The sequence below is a fragment of the Engystomops pustulosus genome, chromosome 5 (assembly GCF_040894005.1).
Source record: "Engystomops pustulosus chromosome 5, aEngPut4.maternal, whole genome shotgun sequence".
Classification (NCBI taxonomy): Eukaryota; Metazoa; Chordata; class Amphibia; order Anura; family Leptodactylidae; genus Engystomops; species Engystomops pustulosus.
Window position 1 is genome coordinate 20037493 of NC_092415.1, and position 17604 is coordinate 20055096.

Genomic DNA, 17604 nt, shown 5'->3' on the forward strand with positions numbered 1-17604 from the left:
GATTTTGTTATAGCTGAGTTGTGGCAGAGATATAGCAGTGCTGGAGTGTCATTATGTGTAATATTTATCTCATGGATCTCATCATCTCTCATCTCTGATCTGTTTCATCTCTTTTTCTATGTGTCAGATACTAGTAGAACGTTCAGAAGCTAAATAAAAGTGTAAATAAACCTGTACCCTGATAATCTAAGCACATGTTCAGTACACATCATCTCACAGCACAGAGGGATCATAAAGTATCCGCTTAAAGCGTGCCACACTTACACTGACCATTATAGAAGCTAACAGCAATAAAACAGAGTACAATTGTAAAGTAAGTGGTTAAAAAATTACCTTTATTGTGTAAACATAACCAAATTTGAGAATTTTCTTTCATAAGGGAAACCCCCTTAATGTTAGGGGTGACTAATAAACCCAGAAAAGGGGGGGGGGGAAACAGGGGATGTATAGTAGCTGCTGCTCAGGGGCTCCAGGGGTACTTGGAACAACCAAAAATGGTGTGCGAGGAATGAGAAGTGCTTGTCCTGAACCAGTATTCAAGAAGAATCCAAGATGAGAAAACAGTTTAGAGTTTGTTTGTTTTTTTAAAGAAAAAAAATCAAAACTACATCTTTAATAGCAAAATGTTAAAAACATGTTTGCTCACATGTTTTCATTTTACAGTATGTTTTCACACTTCTTTTTTACGTTGTCCTAGTAAAGATCTAGTTTATAACTTTTTTCTTCACAGTTTTCCATGGAGGACAGGAGCTCATATTTCTTCGTCACTAACTAATGAACCCCTTTTCCGTATACCGTATATACTCGAGTATAAGCCGAGTTTTTCAGCACAAAAAATGAGCTTAAAAACCTCGCCTCGGATTATACTCGAATCAAGAAAAAAAAAAGTGTACTCACTTTCCGAAGCCCCCTCGATAGGTCCTCTTCTATACTGCGATGCTCCGGCATCGGCTCCGTGTCCCAACGCTGTCGTTGTTGCAGGAATCGTGGTGTCAGCCGCGCTCTGATATTCTACTATGTGCGCCAGCATCGACACACACTATGATGTCAGCGAGCGGCTGAAATCATGGTGCCTGAGATGGAGCGCGCAAGGACACAGAACTGATGCCGGAGCATCTCTGTATAGAAGAGGACCTGCCAGGGGGCGTCACAAGGCGAGTACACTGTTTGTTTTTTCCTACAGGTATTGTATTGGGGGAAGGGGCTGGCAGGCTATATACTAGGGGGCTGGCAAGCTATACACTATAGGGGGCTGGTAGGCTATATACTACAGGGGGCTAGCAGGCTATATACTACAGGGGGCTGGCAGGCTATATACTACAGGGGATAACAGGCTATATACTAGAGGGGATAGTAGGCTATATACTACAGAGGGCTAGCAGGCTATATACTACAGGGGCTGGCAGGCTATATACTACAGGGGGCTGGCTGGCTATACACTACACTACTATACACTATATACTACATACTACAGGGGCTTGCAGGCTATATAGTACAGGGGGCTAGCAGGCTATTTACTACAGGGGGCTATAAGGCTATATACTACAGGGGGCTAGAAGGCTATATACTACAGGGGGCTGGCAGGCTATATACTACAGTGGCTGGCTGGCTATATACTACAGTGGCTGGCTATATACTGGGGAGGCTGTGACCAATGCATCCCCCCCCCCCTCGGCTTATACTCGAGTCAATAGGTTTTTCCAGTTTTTGTGTGTTAAAATTAGGGGTCTCGGCTTATGCTTGGGTCAGCTTATACTCGAGTATATATACGGTATTTCCATTTGCCGTAAAACGTTGCATGTTTTCCTAGAGGCAAAAGAAGGGAAAAGGAACATATAATAAAGTATAAAGGGGGGTTGGGTGTAAAATATTTGTTAGGAATAAAAATTTTTGGAAAGAACAGATTACTTTTAAGTATCATTTTTTTTGCCAGTAAAAAAGGGAACAAAATACAAAAATCAACACAATAATTAGAATGTAACATTTCAATGATTTTATTTTTCTGCTTTATAAACACGTTATCTTCCCGGAAGTTAAAGTTGACTCGTATCCAGGAATTTAAAAAAGGCAAGAATTACATTTCTCTTTTGAGTGTTTGTCAATAATGTCAAAACGAAATTGCTCGTCTCGCTGCGCGCCATTATAATGTTGTATAAAGTGTAACTACAAGCGCGGGGAAGAAGAATGCGCGAGATGAAAGGACATTTTTCAATGCAGCTATTTTGGTTCCAACTCCATTTATCAAAAAACCGGCAACTTTATAATTATCCCTGTTATGAAATGTTCCTTCTTATGGTCTGAATAGCGACGAAACATCCAACCTTAAACAATAATGTTCGGCGATTACGTGCACTTTATGGTGCTACTAAAGTCTAATTAACACGCTACCATTCAGGGATCGGCTTCGCGACAGTATATTTAGAAGCCAGTCGGAGCGCACATAGAGGTGTTTAAGATGATTAATCGCGAGGCTCGCTGCATCTATTACTGAAATATCACCGCGTATAACTTCCTTTGACGCACAATAAAGGAAAGGCTTTCGGGTAACACTGAGCATTATTCCTGCCTGTCACGCGTTAACGGAGATAGCCACTCCAATATTTTTAATTTCGGTCTGTACAACTAATAAGACGATGATTTACAGGAGGCAAATTGGTTTTTTTGTCGACTTCTGTATAATTAGATGAGAAATTATTAAAGTTCCGTTTACCAGTAATGTATGGGTATTTGCAGGGGGTCAGGTTAATGCAATATTGGATGCAAAAGGTCTTAAAGAGGACCTGTCACCCAATTTATCGGCAATAGGAGCTGCTTACTAAAGTAAGCAGCTCCTAGTGCTTGATCAAACGCCGCAGTGTTAGAGTGATAGCGTTACCGGAAAGGCAGGTTAATTGTCGGACAGCTCGCAAAGCTGTCGGACGTATTCATGAGGGGTTGGGGCGTAGCTAGGGGCGGTGACTGCTGCCTATAGAGCGAGCAGGGCGGTCCGGGGAAGAGGCAGCGCCTCGGACCGCCCCCTCATGAATACATCGGACAGCTTTGCAAGCAGTCCGATGATTACATTGTACCCCGCCGCAGTGTTTGATAGCATTACCGGAGGTTTCCGGTAACGCTATCACTCTAACACTGCAGCGTTTGATCAAGCACTAGGAGCTTTAGTAAGCAGCTCCTAGTGCCGAAACTTTAGGTGACAGGTCCTCTTTAAAGGAAATCTATTCTCAAAATCCATCATGATAAACCAGGGACACTTACTCCTAGATCCAGGCATCTATTTAATATCTATGGCCTCCTTCCTTCTAAAATTGATTACAAAATTATGCTAATGAGCCACAAGGACTCCGGGGGCGTTACCACACGGTGTTCCACTATGCAGCAGCTCTTCTCCCCTAATATTATGTGATATGACAACAGCAGAGAGAGCAGGGGGGAGGGGACATGCTCTTGCACAATTGTATAGCCTGTGCATCTGTATATTGAGTATGCAGCAGGGAGGGTTTCTGGTAACACCCACAGGAGTCCTTAAGGCTCATTAGCATAAATTTAAAAGTTGATTTTAGAAGGAAGAATCCCATGGGTAACAAATATAAGAAGATTACCACAGTCACGGTGCCTGGATCTATGAGTAGGTGTCCCTGGTTTATCATGATGGATTTTGATGGTAGATTTCCGTTAAAGAAAGATAAAACTTCACAACCCTTCCTCTGATGGTGGTGACTTTTGAGGTCTTCAATTCCCCCAGTTATCTATTTTACATGATTAAAGGCATTTTCTGGGCCCAAAATAGTGATGACCTATCCTAGGGATGGGTCATCAATATCAAATTGGTGGTGGTCCTAAACAGATAAAGAATAGTTACATCCCCCATGTGAACAATAATAACAACATAGATTGTGTCACAATGAAAAGTCTATGGAGGGCATTTATCATGGCTTGTATTGGCGCTGAAAGACCCCCATCTTTTGCCACCTCCATGACAAGTGGGAGGGGAGCAGCATGGAGTGGGTTGTGCTCGGACGGAGAAAGAGTCAGGACCGGGTTGCCCCCATTAACGCACAACCGTCCAAGCCAGTGCCTTTATGTTTCTCCGATGCAATGATGCATCAGCTCTTGATAAATTCCCCAGGAAGTTCAACAAGTTCGTCTGAACTTCAGAAAAAAGTTGAGTTCAAGCACTTGGATTAGATCCGAATTCAAACCAAAATCTGAAACCTATTGAAATCAGTGGGGGACTAAACTTTGTAAAATGAGGATAGTAAGAGGTCAAAGGGTGCAAAACAGGGGTTATAGAAGGCAATTGCCCCAAATTAACCCACCCAAAATAAAGTCTTTGTTTAAAACTATGATTAAAAACATTGCCCTTATTCCAAAATGGTTTCTTTCCATGGCTGAAATGTTAAAAAATCCGTTTGTAAACTTATATGCAACTCACCTAATGTCAGTCATTCACACTTATTGAGTTATGCATATTAAAATTTACCTGCATTGCCCCGCCTCCCTGTTCCTGATTGACAGGTTATGATATTCTGCTGCATGGAGTTCTGTGTTACAACATTGGGCACTTAAAGTCATGTGACCAGGATGACATCATCTAAGATCTTGTTACATCTGCAACATCTACCATATGTATGTATCTGATCATATGAAATCACAGCAGCCTCCATGGAGGATGTGGAGGAGTAAAAGTCAACGAAGGCTGCTGTGATTTCATGTGATCAGATATGCATTGTATACAGTTTGCTAATGTTAGTTAGGAGGGTAAAAGACCTGTATAAATGTCACCCTGGTCACATGACATGCTGAGAAGAGGCATGGGACATGGGTAGGAGTAAATGGGAGGGGCTGACCAAGAGGGACAAGCCTTCTCTGATGCCAGGTAATATAACATAACATATAACATAACATATTCTCACTGCGCTATAAGACGCTGTAGATATCTGGTTATTCCAGTTAGTCTCACTATGTTTTGAAGATGCAGAGCAATTGCCCTGCAAAAAGGGGTAGGGAAAGTAAATAAATAACATAAAATAAAAAGTAAAAAAATACATACAGCCGACCCGAGTATAAGCCGAGACCCCTAATTTTACCACAAAAAAATGGGAAAACCTATTGACTCGAGTATAAGCCGAGGGTGTAGTATACAGCCAGCTAGCCCCCTGTAGTATACAACCAGCCAGCCCCTGTAGTATACAGCCTGTCCCAAGTAGTATACAATCAGCCTGCCCCCATGAAGTATACAGCCTGCCCCCATGTATTATACAGCCTGACCCCATGTATTATACAGCCTGCCCCCATGTATTATACAGCCTGCCCCAAGAAGTATACAGCCTGCCCTCATGTATTATACAGCCTGCCCCATGTATTATACAGCCTGCCCCGATGTATTATACAGCCTGCCCCCATGTATTATACAGCCTGCCCCAAGAAGTATACAGCCTGCCCCAAAAAGTATACAGCCTGCCCCAAAAAGTATACAGCCTGCCCTCAGTATGCCTAGCAAATAATAAAAAAATAAACTTAATACTCACCCTCCGATGATACTCACCTTTGATGCTTTGTGGCGGCTCCCGGTCCTCGGCGGCGGCGGCTCCCGGTCCTCGGCGGTGGCGGCTCCTGATCCTCTGCGGCAGCTTCTCTCTTCTATCTTCACTTGCCAGCAGTCGCGTCCATGCGACCTGCCGACGGGCGCACAGTGCGATGCGCTACATCATATTGCGGCAAAAACAATGGGGCAGATTTACTTACCCGGTCCATTCGCGATCCAGAGGCGCGTTCTGTGCAGTGGATTCGGGTCTTCCGGCGATTCACTAAGGCAGTTCCTCCGACGTCCACCAGATGTCGCTGCTGCGCTGAAGTTCCCCGAGGTCCGCCGGAATGCACCATCCTATACCTGGTGAAGGTAAGCGCGTGTCCTGCAAAACGTTTTTTTTTCTTTTAAATGCGGCGGTTTTTCCGAATCCGTCGGGTTTTCGTTCGGCCAGGCCCCCTCCCCCCCCCCGATTTCCGTCGCGTGCACGCCGCTGCCGATGCGCCAAAAACCCAGGGCAATACAGGGAAAATCGGCACAAAGCGGAAATATTCGGGTAACACGTCGGGGAAACACGAATCGGGTCCTTAGTAAATGACCCCCATAAAATCATAAATCTAAATAGGAAAATATGTGGAGTAAACCCCATCTCACAGCCAGATGCTTAAGACCTGTGTTACATTAACATCTCAAGCACAAGCTAAACATGAATTCAGATTTCAACTTACACATTAAGATTAATACCTGAAGACTCAAGTATCACTTCAACCTGTGGCTGAACCACTCCAGAATCCCGGTCTTGTTAATGTAACTCATAAGTTATCCACGGTTTTCCCGGAGCCCTGTAATACAGTCTGTACGAGCCGCTCAGCTGGAAAGAGACTGAAGATCACTTAGAAAGTGGAAAAGGTTCTGTTCTAAAGAAGAAAAGATATTCCGTAATGCGCTACACAAAGGTTTATGCATAATAAAGAAAGCGATAAATAAACTTTCATTGTATAAAACTCACGCAACAAATATTTCGAATAAAGTTACATTAAAGGGAACATTACAGTTAGAGTTGAGCAAATCTATTTGTGGATTCGTAGATTTGGCACAAATCTGGCATTTTTTAGGCACCAAAATTAATCGGAATCTTTTGGGTTTCACTTTGGATAAATCTTTTAAAATGGAAGCCAGTGGAGACTTGATGTCATCTCATCTACTTGGCCCCTTGGTGGCTTTATGAAGTTCTGGTAGTTACAGGTCTTCTGTAAGTACCGGCTCCTGGGTGGTTTCAGGGCAACAGTACACAACCACCAAGCTATAACAAATGACCAGTGATGAGCAGACCTCTGAACCCCTTGAAGGGGTTTTCCTACAAAACAAGATAGGCCCTATCCAGAAAATAGGGCCTAACTTGCTGATTGGCAATCTCGGTCAGCTCCATAAAGATGACTGGGGCAGCCCGGACATGCGCGTCCTGCTGCTTCGCTTATCTGTGACGAGGAGTGATTAGGGGTCCGACTGGGGTCACAATTTTAATGTTAAATGCCACGCTCAGCCAGAATCAGTCAGATCGTCCGATGGCACACCCCCAAATTTGTGCCAAAAATTGATCACAATCCCAGCGCAGAGACTTGTTTAATACCTTTCCAAGCCATGCAATCCCCGAAAAAGGTCACAGTTCAACGAAAGTGGAATCCACGACCCATAGTCGTGGCCACAGTGGGGCACATTTACTTATCTGGTCCTGTTGCGATCCCCCGGTGCGTTGTCCGACAAGGATTCGGGTCTGCCGCGATTCACTAAGCGCATGCGCTCAAGTTCCTGCATCAGCCGCTTCCGTGTTGAGATCCGCCGGAGTTCACCTTTCCCGGTGCACGTGAGTGCTTGATCTTGCGACACAAATCCTTTTTTAAATTCTGCAGTTTGTCCGAATCCGTCGGGTTGTCCGACGGCCACGCCCCCCGATTTCTGTTGTGTGCAAGCTGGCGCCGATGCGCCAAAAACCGATCGCATGTGACAGATTCCTGGAGCAATTCGGCGCAAAATGGAAATTGTCGGGAAACCCAACGAAAATGCGTCCGACAGACCCTTAGTAAATGAGCCCCAATGTGTCTGCTTAGAGAGTCCCCGCCCACACTTTGGAATCTTCACTGAGTGATAGGAGCTAAAACAGCAATAAAACTGAGTAAAATTGCTAAGGAAGGGGTTAAAAGTGATCTTTGTTGTGGTAACATCACTAGGGGGTTGAAATTTGAGAATTTTCTGTAATGAGAAAACCCCTTTAATATGGCATCTAAATATTTGCAGTTGCTATAGAAGATAAGAGGATAAGGAGATCTGACGTGATATTCCCCCTGCAATCTCTAATTTTGATAATTGTCAGGCAAAACATGACTCATGCTCATTTGCATATGATTTTAGAGGTCATTTTATAGTTAAATCGGGGAATTTTGGAAAGGGCATTTCATATCATATCTGAGGGGGCTGGTAATTTATTAGGGTAACTGACAGAGACAGCATCCCTTTAAGTAAAATATAATATGAAAATGCTTATTTATTTTACATTTTTTAGGTAAAAAAAATTTATATCCTTAACTGAAAAAAGACAAAAGTTTAAAGATCTAATCCTCCTACAATACATAAGCCATAAACGAGGAATTGAAAGTTTTCGATCAGTGGTTTTATCTGTTGTGGTCTGAAACGTTGAAAGTGTCATGTCAATCAAAACAGTGGTTATAAGTTTGGAAAGTTTCATTGAAACTTATTTGAAGAAGTTGAATAAGAGGAAGTTAATGGAATATTTTAACTGAAAAGGCAAGAAATATTTAAAGTGTTTTAGACCTCACCTAAACACATAGATTATATTTTTTGTAAATCAGTTCTTATGAATAAAGCACCTGGGATATACTGTCTGACTGAAGATGTAGACAGAGACAGTGGACCCTGAGACTAATTCCATTCTCAGTTCTTGTTAGCTACTTGCCTCAATGTACCCTAAATGGTAAGGGACAACTAGAAGACGCCAAAATGCTAAACAAGACAAAATAGACACAGAAGAATAGTCTCCACGGCCAGGTCCCAACAGAGAGGACATACACAGTACACAGTACAAAATTGCAAAGCAGAAGGGTAATCTGTATACAGATAGAAGGTTAAAACACCAGAATATAAAATACAGATATTCAAGCTTTTACTACAAACTAGGTCTATAACGAGCACAGCACTAAATGTGAACACTCCTCACAGGGGGGGCACACATTCCTATTCTATTACTAATAATGATTAAACAGGCTTTCCTGTAACACAGTTAAAATGAGGAACAGACCAGCATAGCCTCCCTGACTGTTTACTTATGCTCTTTTAGCTATTTATTAGGAAATAATAAGAAGAATAATCACATTGTCCTCCCAGAAGGCAGAGAGGGTACTGACTTTAGCTGCCTATGTGATGATGTGCTAAAGCATTATGGGATTTATAAGGATATAATAAGAAGGATAATCACATTGTCCTCGGAGCAGGTAGAGAGGGTAGTGACTGTAGCTCCCCATGTGATGATGTGCTAAAGCATTATGGGATTTATAAGGATATAATAAGAAGGATAATCACATTGTCCTCCCAGCAGGCAGAGAGGATAGTGACTGTAGCTCCCCATGTGATGATGTACTAAAGCATTGTGGGATTGTTTACAGACAGTATATTAAAATAAATTTGTGACCGGAGGCACTATATATGCCTACTATGCCCACTGCTATCAGAAGTGAAAGGACAGAGGGGGCAATGTAATCTAGATTGCTTCTTTAATATGTAACAGTATTTTCGACTACATTTTATGACTCAATAATGCAGATGATAATAGTAATCCTAATAATATACTATAATATACAGAAATGTGGTCCTGTGTCCTTCTTTTCCACTGTTTGCGTCCTTATTTGAAGCAGTTTGTGTGAATCAACATTCTATCCTGTATCCACAGTCAGATGAGTAATAAGGAGAAGCTGATAAAATGTCTCATAACTTATCTCCTTACAGACAGCCCCTGTATAGTCTTATATTTTCAGACAGCTCAATCATCAAGGTAAATATTTTCTCAATATGGAAAGTGTCAATCTTTAGCCGTTAATTCTATCTGAAGTGGACAGACAACGCTCGGTACAGGAGAAAGAAGCAGAAAAACAGACACAAAGAAAAAGTTTACTTATCAACTGCTCAATAAAAATAGTTTTAAAATTTACAGAAGTCACGCCTTAAATTACCATATATACTCGAGTATAAGCCTAAAACAAAATGTGCTGAAAACCCAAACTCGTCTTATACTCGAGTAAAAAAATATAGGTTTTACCAGGTTTTTGCGGTAAAATTAGGGGCCTCGGCTTATACTTGGGTCTGCTTATACTCGAGTATATACGGTAAGCTAAAAATTAGAATTTATAATGTAGAACAGACTCCGTAAAGTAAAACCATAGAGGGATCATTCACATTGATGGCGACTTGTGTGTGATCTTCATGTTGTATCTTAGCATCGGTGCTTGGATTTACAACCTTTTATAGGATCTGCTCCCACTGTGGAACATAAACTCCTTCTTTCTTGATCCCATTAAAATAAGTTCTGAACAGATTTCTATGTACCAGTCCTCTGCCAAGTTCATTATTTAAAATGTCAGTTTTCTACCCTCTTTCTCTCTTACAAAAAGTAACAAGTTTGGTCATAAATCTTTCGGTCCATGTGATGCTGTTTCGGAGGCTCGGAGGCTTTCTGGAACTGGAGACCTGCCAGAAAATAGCTAAATAGAGAGGACTCTCTGGATTCCTGGGGTATATTTTTTTAGCTTTGTACTTTTGATGGACATAATACATTGAGTTATATTTTTACGACCAGATAGAGAAATCCGTCAATTTATAACGTCGTAAATTCTACAAATTAATAAAAAAATGTAATATCAAAGGAAAGAACTTTAAAATCTATAACATTTGGTGGAGCCCCTATTAATGCAGGGTTAGAAACTGAGCTGTATGTTCTTAATAGGATTGGGGTGATTTTATTACGGCTGAATACCATTGTACAAGTCACTCGGGCAGGGAGGGGGGTAGTGCCAGGGCATACAGTGGACCATCATGGAGTGGGGACACCCCTGTTATAATCTGCACCAGGTCCAGGAACAGGTTACAGCGCATTTTGAGGTCAGACAAGACCTGTCGTAGAACACAAGGGGGTAGATTTATCATAAGTCCCAATATTGGGGGGAGATTTATCATACATCTTTATCCGGTGTGTGGTGATGGGGTGGTGGTGGTGGAGGCGGGGGGGTTTATACCATGCTGCACTGGCCTACCATGTTTAGTGTATGATAAACCTCCTCTAATTGTAATACCCAATTGTCACTGCTTTGGGTTCTACATGAGTTAAGGGGTTGTCCACAAGGAAATTTTTAAGAAATTATTGGGTTATCCACTTCAAGTTTTTTGTAATGTGGTGGTGGTGGTGGGGGGGGTTATTAGGCAATTTACCATGTGATAATGCGATGTCTATCCATGAGCAATCGCCCTGCCCCAACCTTGAATTTATATTCATGAATACTATCATAAGGTCCTGGCAGGACGATTGTTCATAGACAGATCACATGATCCTCCATCTGTGGCTATGTTTTGGACAGGAATCTCTGGCTGATGAGGTAAAAGACAGGAGGCTTCATTTTACATATGAAGAAAGCGAAGCAGTACTATTACGAGATGTATATTGGTAAATTACCTCATATCCTAACCCCCAAATACACATTATAAAAAGGTGCCTGCCCCTTTAACTTCCCATTGTGACTCATGACTCCTTACAGACCATTTCTAGAGAGGAAAATCTATTTCCGTGTAATTCTGAATATCCTAAAATATAAAAAGAGATCCTTGTGGTTTCTACACTTCTTCTAGATAACAAGTAGGTAGCTGGTTCTCTCATTATAGGCGGTCCCCTACTTAAAGGGAACCCGTCACCACTATTTTCACAAATACAGGTAGTGGCAGGTTCCCATAGAGCTCTAATAACTATCTGACACCCTGCTTTTAGCTAAAAATTGTTCCCCTCAGATCCCCATAAAATCAGAGTTATAATCTTGCCTGGTATCTATGCAGCTTTGGAGCTAGTCCACGGGGGCGTGGCCTAATGTCATGTGACCAGGGTGACATCATCAAAGGTCCTTGAGCTACTTAATATGAAAACTATACCCCATGTACATATCTGACCACATAAAACCATCACAGCAGCCTCCATGGACTTCTACTCCTCTCCATGCAGGCTGCTGTGATTTCATGTGATAAAATATGCTGTGATTTCATGACATATATGCTTAGTGTACAGCTCCTAATGCTACAAAAGCTATAGGACCTGCGATGATGTCACCCTGGTCACATGACATTATAGCAGCATACAGAGATAGGGATGGGGAGGAGCTGCTGGATTCAGCCCGAGGAGGCCACGCCCACCTGGACTACATGTAGCCATGCTTAGTTACCAGATAAAACTATAAAGTTGAATATATGGGAATCTCAGGGGCATAATTTTTAGCTACAAGCAGGGTGTCAAATAGTTATTAGAGCTCTATAGGAACCTGTCACTAGCTGTATTTGTGAAAATAGTGGTGACGGGTTCCCTTTAAGGACACCCGACTTACAGATGACCCAAAGTTAAAGACGGACCCCTCTGCCCCTGTGGCCTCTGGTGAAGTCTCTGGATGTTACTATAGTCCCAGGCTGTAATGATCAGCTGTAAGGTGTCTGTAATGAAGTTTTATTGATAATCCTTGGTCCAATTACAGCAAAAAAATTTTAAACTCCAATTGTCACTGGGGCAAAAAAAATTTTTGTCTAGATCTACCATTATAAAATATACAGTTCCGACTTACATACAAATGCAACTTAAGAACAAACCTCCGGAACCTATCTTGTATGTAACCCGGGGAATGCCTGTATATGAAACAGGATGAGTGAGTTCCATAGAGTTGATTGCGCCCTCTATTGGCCGGAGGAGCACTGCTCTGTGAGACAAGTAAAGAATGATGGAATTATTTCATAATTTTTGTACTTTTCAATTATTTTGTTGACGGTAAAGTAATAATCTACCAAACTTTTTACACTGGTACTTTCTCTTTAATAACTTCTCCATAGTTAAATCAACTGGCAAACAGACTATTATAAGCTTGTTTTGCAACAGTTTGAGTCTCCTTGTTGCCTCCAGCATTGTCTGGATTTCAGATCAAGCAAACATTTGTGTATTGGCGCTGTCCCCATTCATATGCCCCAGATACTTCAGCCTGTGAGCGGTCCACACCAACCCAAAACCTGCTCTGCCCAACTTTAGGTTTAAGAATATTTTCAGTTTATTTTTTTTCTTAGTTTGAATTCCCTTTACCCTGTGATACAGAGAAGAAAGAATGGAAGAGAAAGAAAGAAAGAAAGTAAAGTAAGTCAGTAAAGAAGACTGAAAGTGTAGAGGGGAAGAAGGACGGGAGGAAGACAGAAATAAAGAAAGACAGGAAAGTGAAAGTAAGTAACAGAAACATATAGAGGAAAAGACAAAGAAGGAAATAATATGTATCACAGAGGAAAAGGAAATATGCAAAGTTTTCCAGGATGGAACAAGGAAAACCACACCTCTTTGGCTATATTGTAAGACAGCCCCCTTAATATCAATTATGACTTTCAGGAAGCCTAATGACATAATGTGGGATTAAAGTCAAACCAGAGTTTGAGTCTTATCAGTACAGTTAGTACAGAGTAAGGAACAGGTTTAGCTGAGAGAAAGGGTTTTGACTGAGGTCAGGAAGTAGGAGCTCTTCACACTAAAAGTTTATTAATTAAGGTCACCTTGCAGGTCTACACATACTTATAGCCATTGATGCACCACTAAGGGATTCTTGGAAATATGCAAATAGGTTTTCCAAGCTGGGAGAAGGAAAACCATGCTTTTTTTGCTTTCTTGTAAGGCAGCTCTCTTATCATCAAGCATGACTTTCAGGAAGCCTAATGACATGATGTGGCATTAAAGCCAAAGCGGTATATCTATTCCAGAAGGAACATACTTCCAACTGTTTTGACTTGGTTTAATCTCTTCAGTATAGTGTGGTTTTACTTGTCCCATCATGGAAAACTTACATATTTCCCAGAATCCTCTAGCAGAGCATCAATGGCTATAAGTCTCCTAATGCTCGCAAGGAAGCCCTAATTGGCAAAGTTACCAGAAGGAGAACTCTTACTCCCGGACCTAAGAGAAAAGCATATAAGTGAACAAGGGAGTAAAGAAAATAGGGAAAGAAGAGAAGGAAGGGAGGCAGGAAGATAGGAAGCAAGTAAGGAAGGACAGAATGAAGCAAGGAAGATGGAGGGCCAGAAAGGCAAATAAGAGAAGGAGGAAGGTTGAAAGGGAAGAAGTTAAGGGAGGAAAAACAAGACAGGAAGAAGGATGATAGGGGAGGAAGAAAGATGAGAGAGAATGAAAGAGAGAAAGGAGGAAAGGTAGGGGAGGAAGAAAGTAGGAAAGGAAGGAACGAAGAAGGGAAGGAAGATTAGGAAGGAATCTTCTATCTATTTATCTATCTCATATCCATCTCATAATAAGATTATGGGGCACATTTATTTACCCTGGCCCTCGGAGTTCCCTAAAGTGCATTGCCCAATGACAATGCCCTGTGCCGCGATTCACTAAGATTGTGCACCTGATATCCTGCATGTGTCGCTTCCCCGCTCAGGTCCCCCGGAGTTCACCTTCTTCCCAGTGCATGGAAGTGCATTGGTTGCGACACAATTTTAATCTTAAATCCCGCGCTCAGTCCGAATCAGTTGGATTGTCCTCCGGCCCACCCCCTGATTTCTGTCGCATGAAAGCCGATACCGCCGTGCCAAAATCAGGATCGTGTGCGATACATTCCCCTGCTAAATCCCTGTCCCAACGGCACAATCCCCGAAAACTATGAACAGTCTGACGGAAATGTGATCCGCGGACCCTTAGTAAATAAGCCCCTATATGTCATATATCAAGATATAATCAATCTATACTGTATATTGCAGATGCATTATGTAGGCACAGAGATGACACATGATATTGTCCCTCTATGATTCTTTTGTGTGTCTTTCCTTTAATGTCTGGGATTTTCCCATCAGGATAATGCGTCCTCCCCAATAATTTACAGTTGTTTTCTTTATAAAAGCTTCTCTTCTTCTTCTTCTTCTTCTTCTTCTTCTTCTTCTTCTTCTTTTCTTGTGATCTCTGAATGTTAAAGACATCATTATGGAGTGCCTTGTACTGGCACCTGTGTAAGCTGAGGCTTCAATGACTTCCCATATTTTTGATATTCTTCCCTTCTTGTTTTTTGCCACGTCTGCCGTCGAAAATGAGACATGGATATTTATCTTTGCTCGCAATTAAAATAATTACAGAGAAAGAAAACATCATTATTATTATGAAGAAAGCGCAGGCAGGTTAATGTAAACATCACCATGAAAAGCCGAGGATTTTATCATGAAGCGGCTGTATGCTGCAGCACGCTCCTGCCGGGGAGCCGATGGCCCTTTATGACAATTCACTAAAACAAAGAGGGGAAAAATATGTTTCCATTTCACTTTTTTGTAGAAAATCCATATGTCTTGTTACCTCTGCGAACACCCCGAGCGCCTGTGTGAGTAAATGAGCATTGCTAAAATTTGTCAGATGATTCATGAGAATTTGTTACATTGTTTATAGAAGTTGTAATTATTTTCCTATTACGAGTGAAAGATGTAACATGAAACCACTGAGCCACAATACAATAGGCCCTGCACCACCAATGGGTCAAAATCCAATTGTTTTCCGCTATGTATATCCTTAAAAGGAACCTGTCACCACATTTTTCACAAATACAGCTAGTGACAGGTTCCCTTAGAGCTCTAGTAACTAACTGACACCCTTCTTTTAGCTAAAAACCCCATAAAATAAACTTTGTTATCTTACCTGGTATATAGTCAGATCTAGCAAGAGTCGGAGGGAGTGTTTCCTGCTCACTCGAATCCAGCAGCTCCTCCCCATACAAATTTCTCATTTTTACCATTCAACACTTCATGTCATGTGACCAGGTTGATGTAATCTAAATTGCGTTAATCCACTAACATTTGCAAAATCTATCCCATGTTTGTATTTGATCACATAAAATCACAGTAAACAACCATGAAGAGAAGTAGAAGTCCATTGAGACATGATGTGATTTCATTTGATCAGATACATACATGAGGTATATTGTGCAAATGTTATCTGGTAAAGGACATTAGATGACATCACCCTGGTCACATGAAGTGCCAAATGGTAAAAAGGAGGCATATGACATGGGAAGGAGCAGCTGGACTCAGCCCCCTTTAACTCACAGCTAGATCTGGTTGTATGGCAGGTAAGGTAATAAGGCAGATTTTATGGGGATGTGTAGGGTGAGTAGGGTGTTTAGGGCTCTAGGGGAACCTCTCACTAGCTGTATTTGTGAAAAATGTGGTGACAGGTTCCCATTAAAGGAAATATTTTAAGTCTATATATTTACTAATTAATGTATTTATTTTTAGAGAGCAGTAGCACTTGGCAAGCTGTCCCATGTCAATAGCAGTAGTCTCCTTGTTTCTAAAAAGAGACACATACTCCACAAATTGTCACATGCGTCATACCTAGGTAAAAAAAAAATACAGGCAGTCCCCGGGTTACATACAAGACAGGGTCTGTAGGTTTGTTCTTAAGTTGAATTTGTATTTAAGTCGGAACTGTATATTTTATCATTGTAATCCCAGCCAGAACTTTTTTGGTCTCTGTGACAATTGGATTTTAAAAATGTTGGGTTGTCATAAGAACCAGGATTAACACTAAAGCTTCATTACAGGCACCTGTGATAACTGTTATAGCGGATCATTGTAGCCTAGGACTAAAGTACAATAAATTACCAATATCCAGAGGTCCGTTTGTAACTAGGGGTCGTATGTAAGTCGAGTGTTCTTAAGTAGGGGACCGCCTGTATGGGGGTAAAGCTTTTGGTTGGGCACACAGTATGGCTAAGAAGAGATCAGAAAATGTTTGATTGGTTTTTGGATGCAATGACACTGGAAATAAATGATGCACACTTGAGGGTGCATTTTCCAAAGTTGGATCAAATGTCAAAAGATTCACCTTTTTTTCTGGTGCTCTGGAAACAGACTAAATCAATTCTTCAAAAATCTAAGTTAAGGACCCATATATGTGACCATTTGGAGTGTCAGGGGGCCTTGAGAACACAATGTCCGCGACCCAGATGGGTGGCTCCGTCTCCTATAGACATGGGACCGGTGAGGACCATCTCCAACTGTCCGTGTACCTCATTCAAGTCCTGGTGAAGCACATGATCGCATTTAGCCTAAATGATTACCCTAGATATCTTTACTTGTTCCCTTTCTTAGTCTGTATAGGGCATGACAACCTTTAGGATTTCTTTCCCATTAATGTTACCATATAAATTTCAACGTCGACATTATTACCAAAGAGTTATCAGCTCTTACTGGAGGAGATATGTATTATTGCTGTCAAATTATTGGTATCAAAAAAGGCATAAACCACTGATTTGCATAATTTCCTCCTTGATTTGCACAAATGGTGGTTTGTGATCCGCTGTCCTCGCCAGGTTGTGAAGAAAGTTTGTTGGGAGAGTAAAAGGAAAGGCCAAGCCTCTGCTGGATTTAAAAGGGTATTCCCAACTCTGGTTATTTTGACATATCAGAAGGATATATGGGACCCACACGGAGCCTTATGGGCTCTCGTAGAACAGAATGGAGAGTGGTTGTGCACTTGTGGCATCAAATCTTTGGCTATTATTGGCACTCCCATAGACCTGAGATAGGAATACCCCTTTAACATCTTGCATGACAGAAAACAAGCTAAACAGATTGTTATGATTAGCTCCAGTCTCCTACTGCCAAGGCTGCAACCCCAATATATGATGATGCCTAAGTCTAATTTATGAAGACTCCTGGGTAGTAATGAGCAAACCCAAATGTTTGTGTCCATGCCAAACTTTGCAGGTATGGGTCCCATAACCCCAACCAAGACTTCAACCAGAAGTTTGGGTTCA